Genomic DNA, 6000 nt, shown 5'->3' with positions numbered 1-6000 from the left:
TGTGTACAGCGATGATGAAGACTGACCCCCTGTATGACGTCCGTTCTGAGATGAGTTGAAATTGGGTTTAACGTCGCGTCCAAGATTATTGCACTTATATAGCGACGTGCATGCACGTGTGTGTGTGTGTGTGTGGCTGCTTGACTGATGCCGATTTATAGTGCTAGCTCACTGAGATACCTAGCCGCAGTTTAACATGTATACCCCACTCAGACACAGTATACTGACAGTATACTCCGAGCCGACCAGTCCTTGTTTTAGCCCCTTAATGCCGAGCGCCATACAGGGTAACAACAAGTACCATCTTTTAACATCTTTTGGTATGACGCGGCCGGGGATCAAACCCCGGACCTTCCGCTCTCCGGGCGGACGATCTAACACTAGACCACGGAGGCGGTCACGTCCGTTCTGAAGATCAAATGCAAGTTGTGTTGGGTATATTTGGTACATACAGACACTTGGCCCTGCATGCTGTCCCTCCACCCACTGATACGACACTCGTGTCATTACAGCTGTAGGACGGTGGACTATCTGATTCCTCTGTATGGGTTAAATTTTACACAATCAGCCAGCGCATACATTATGACCACCTGCTCCAAAGATGAACGAGGGGTACCGGGAACCCCTTCGTCCCCGGAATACCCAGGCGGTTTGGCGCCGACTATTTGATATTCTGGAGAGGATTCTGTTTAGTTTTAGTGTTTTTTTAACAAACACTTAAAAGTTTACTGCAAAGATATTTTTCATTATTGCATCAACGCGCAGGGTGATGGTCGAAATAAATATTAGAATTAATATAACATGTTTTCTTCTTACATGTCATACTTTAATCACAGGAAGACAGAAATATAAGTGTTTTAGGAACTGTACTTTTCTATGCGGTTTTTAACTAAACTTTCGCTCACTAACTCAAGCTGCTGAAGGTGGTAAGTGGGGATGGCAAGTCTGCATGGGGGAAGAACACTGTTGTTGAACGTATAAAGAGAGAGCCGACCATTGTGAAAAAAACACACTGTTATTTGGATGCCCCAGTCGTCGAAGGCGCCGCAATTCGCTGTGCGGAGTTGCGTCCCTTGGGCACGCAAGAAACCTATGATTGTGGGTTCCAATCCCTGTTCGCCCCGATTATGTTTCTTAGTTTGTCAGCACCATACCCGTGGTCATGGGTTTCACCGAAATGGTAAACGTCTGAGACCTGCAACACTTCGGGCTTTCCTCCCACATCAAGCTGACACGCCGTGATATAACTGGAATACTGTTAAAAGCGGCGTTAAACCCAACTCTATCACTGACACTCACTACTTATATCGGATTGAATTTCTCTTTTACAAACTGGTTCAGACATTTAAACAAACCATTTTTATAAAAATCAAAACAGCTTTTCCTGATATTCTAAAATAGAGACAATACGTAGCAGAAGGTAATCATTATTTATGACAGCAAACGAGATTTGCATATCAGAGTCAACGAGGATTGTCATCATGAACTCGGAAAACATGTACTATTTGAAAAAAGTTTACTAACACCCGATTTCCTTATGTGACAACAGCTGATCTGACATGACATGACAATAACGATAGTCTTATGAAACAATCGGGTGTTTGTTAATTTCGTTTGAGTAGTATATATGAATTCACAACAGCGTTGCTCATAAATGGTTGCCTTCGTTAAGTGACCCATAATACAGGCGAGAGCACATCGTTAAGTGATCCATAATGCAGGCGTGAGAGCACTTCGTTTAGTGATCCATAATGCAGGCGAGAGCACTTCGTTAAGTGACCCATAATACAGGCGATAGCACATCGTTAAGTGATCCATAATGCAGGCGTGAGAGCACTTCGTTAAGTGATCCATAATGCAGGCGTGAGAGCACTTCGTTAAGTGACCCATAATGCAGGCGTGAGAGCACTTCGTTAAGTGACCCATAATGCAGGCGAGAGCACTTCGTATAGTGACCCATAATGCAGGCGGGAGAGCACTTCGTTTAGTGATCCATAATGCAGGCGTGAGAGCACTTCGTTTAGTGATCCATAATGCAGGCGTGAGAGCACTTCGTTAAGTGACCCATAATGCAGGCGAGAGCACTTCGTATAGTGACCCATAATGCAGGCGTGAGAGCACTTCGTTAAGTGACCACAATGCAGGCGTGAGAGCACTTCGTTAAGTGATCCATAATGCAGGCGTGAGAGCACTTCGTTAAGTGACCCATAATGCAGGCGTGAGAGCACTTCGTTAAGTGATCCATAATTGCAGGCGTGAGAGCACTTCGTTTAGTGATCCATAATGCAGGCGTGAGAGCACTTCGTTAAGTGATCCATAATGTAGGCGTGAGAGCACTTCGTTAAGTGATCCATAATGCAGGCGTGAGAGCACTTCGTTAAGTGATCCATAATGCAGGCGTGAGAGCACTTCGTTAAGTGACCCATAATGCAGGCGTGAGAGCACTTCGTTAAATGACCTAAAATGCAATGGTGAGAGCACTTCGTTAAGTGATCCATAATGCAGGCGAGAGCACTTCGTTAAGTGACCCATAATGCAGGCGTGAGAGCACTTCGTTAAGTGACCCATAATGCAGGCGAGAGAGCACTTCGTTAAGTGACCCATAATGCAGGCGTGAGAGCACTTCGTTAAGTGACCCATAATGCAGGCGTGAAAGGACTTCGTTAAGTGACCCATAATGCAGGCGAGAGCACTTCGTTAAGTGACCCATAATACAGGCGTGAGAGCACTTCGTTAAGTGATCCACAATGCAGGCGTGAGAGCACTTCGTTCAGTGACCCATAATGCAGGCGTGAGAGCACTTCGTTAAGTGATCCATAATGGAGGCGTGAGAGCACTTCGTTAAGTGACCCATAATGCAGGCGTGAGAGCACTTCGTTTAGTGATCCATAATGCAGGCGTGAGAGCACTTCGTTAAGTGACCCATAATGCAGGCGTGAGAGCACTTCGTTAAGTGACCCATAATGCAGGCGTGAGAGCACTTCGTTAAGTGACCCATAATGCAGGCGTGAGAGCACTTCGTTAAGTGACCCATAATGCAGGCGTGAGAGCACTTCGTTAAGTGATCCATAATGGAGGCGTGAGAGCACTTCGTTAAGTGACCCATAATGCAGGCGTGAGAGCACTTCGTTTAGTGATCCATAATGCAGGCGTGAGAGCACTTCGTTAAGTGACCCATAATGCAGGCGTGAGAGCACTTCGTTAAGTGACCCATAATGCAGGCGTGAGAGCACTTCGTTAAGTGACCCATAATGCAGGCGTGAGAGCACTTCGTTAAGTGACCCATAATGCAGGCGTGAGAGCACTTCGTTAAGTGACCTATAATGCAGGCGTGAGAGCACTTCGTTTAGTGATCCATAATGCAGGCGTGTGAGCACTTCGTTAAGTGACCCATAATGCAGGCGTGAGAGCACTTCGTTAAGTGACCTAAAATGCAATGTTGAGAGCACTTCGTTAAGTGATCTATAATGTAGGCGTGAGAGCACTTCGTTAAGTGACCCATAATGCAAGCGTGAGAGCACTTCGTTAAGTGACCCATAATGCAGGCGTGAGAGCACTTCGTTAAGTGACCCATAATGCAGGCGTGAGAGCACTTCGTTAAGTGACCTATAATGCAGGCGTGAGAGCACTTCGTTTAGTGATCCATAATGCAGGCGTGTGAGCACTTCGTTAAGTGACCCATAATGCAGGCGTGAGAGCACTTCGTTAAGTGATCCCTAATGCAGGCGTGAGAGCACTTCGTTTAGTGATCTATAATGCAGGCGTGAGAGCACATCATTAAGTGATCTGTAATGCTGGCGTGAGAGTACTAAGATTCAACAAGCAAATGTCAAGTCTGTTATACACACTTGATAACGCTAATGCATTTATAATGGCCATGTTCTACATTAAAGGTTTTTAGAAAGTTCAAATATCAATAACCGTCATGATCTAACGGAAACAATACCCGCCATTAACTCGTGCTGTATTGCCGCGGGGACTCAGTTAAGTATCTCGTTTAGGCAAACGGAACCACGCAGGTATAAATGATTATATTTGATATTTTTCTGAAGATATTCAATGCGAGATGGCCAACGCTGTGTTCCTCCCACGCTCTCAGAGCGGTGATGGAATCAGGAAGACTGGCATCAATGTTGCAATCAATAAAAAAAGTGGAAGAGTATATATGACAGCCGTTAACCGTTCACCAGAGTCATTAACCCCTCAATGTCCGTTTCGTGGCATCTCGCTGTTTGTAAGAGTGTTTACGCCGCTTAAACAAGTGTTTTGTTCGTTTTTGATTGTTTCTTTGTTTGTTGTTTAACGCCGCAATATTCCAGCTATGTGACAGGGGTCTGTAAATAATCGAATCTGGACCAAACAATCCAGGGATTGACGTCATGGGCATCAACCCACGCAATTTTGATACGATGATTACGGTGTATAAAAAATGTATATTAGTTTTGAAAATTTATATTTTGAGTGTTTACTTAACCAATGTCAATCACTAAATTGTCTGGTCCAGACTCGATTATTTACCGCGGTCATGTAGCTAGAAAATTGCTGAGTGTGGCGTTAAAACAACAAACAAACTAGAACAGCTGGCTTCTGTGTGCAGTTTGAGTGTACGTAAAGCAGGTGCATGGGTATGCACCTAATGGAGGACAGCTTGTCAACTGGGCGATTTTGTTTCGCTCTGGCTGCATTACTTTATATTCACGGTTCACATCTTATATACTTCTCATCTGTTGATGTGGAAACCCCTTTTACTGTATAGTTCACGGAACCTTTCACATATGTAATTAGAAGTTTAGACCTTGAAAGACACAACTCGGATTCCCAATAAAAATGAGTTATATATGACCTACCCGTTTCATTTGAAAGAACTGAATTATGGTTGAAAGATTTAACCGAATATGTCAGAAGCATCGGGATTCGAACATACGACTCACGGGACCAACTATACGTTCCTAGCACTTTACCGTCAGCATCTTCCGGGAACCATCACAATGCATTCGTCACCACTCGCCCCTTTCCGTAACCAACAAGAAGATTCGGCTTGTCCCGGAATAACACGAGTTGGTCGCGAATGCTTCACAATGGTCCGTCGACCCCAATCGTTGATGTGACTGAATACACCTGCTTCGCGTGGCGGTGTTTCCGTCACAAAGGTTAGACAACATGCTGATTGTTTCAATACCGTCTGATCTTCCAACGTGATGTATAGACCGTACCTTCGACCTTCAGGGCTCATAAAGTTAAATTACCCCCCGAGAACCTAGCGGAGGTCTATTGCTCGTATTCGCAATCCGCCAGAGCGCACCAATAGTACATGCGTGCGGTTGAATTCTACCTTGTGTTGCAGTCTTATTAAATGACACATGGTTAGTGATCAAGACGTATAGGCTAGTCTTTATCTGCATGACACCGTACTACACATAGACCTATCTGTACATCTGCCGTGCGTGTCACCACCACCTGAGCCGACAGCAACACGAGGGAGATACGGGCCGTGTTGCGTGTATGTTGACGAACCGATATATTTGGTTTTATATATTTACAATCATGCTTCAGGTACACCCCCTGTGGTCGTGTACAGACAGACAGACAGACAGACAGACAGACAATTTATTCAATAAAAGGCCACTGGCCCAAAATACATACATATGCAGGAATACATAAAGCCTGCACAAAATGACATATTTACAAACTGGGAAAATTTACATTATTTAATTTTTATTTTTTTAACATTTATTTTTACTTATTCGCAGTGGATTATTTACTATTTACCCTAAGTTGATGAGCTTTGGTAAGAAAAATAGATATCTTATATAAGGTATCATATGCATCTAAGGAAATAATAGTGATAAAGTTATGCTGAAGGTTAGAGGTAATATATTTATCTAAAAGTGCATTACGAAGGGAGCTGTAAGATTCACAAATTAATAATACATGATATTCATGTTCAAGAAAGTACTTACTTGTAGATAGACAGAGAGGGCAGAGTCTTTCTTCATATGG

The sequence above is a fragment of the Haliotis rufescens genome, unplaced genomic scaffold, assembly GCF_023055435.1.
Source record: "Haliotis rufescens isolate VD_foot unplaced genomic scaffold, xgHalRufe1.0.p SCAF_19, whole genome shotgun sequence".
NCBI lineage: Eukaryota > Metazoa > Mollusca > Gastropoda > Lepetellida > Haliotidae > Haliotis > Haliotis rufescens.
This window is presented reverse-complemented; position numbering follows the sequence as displayed.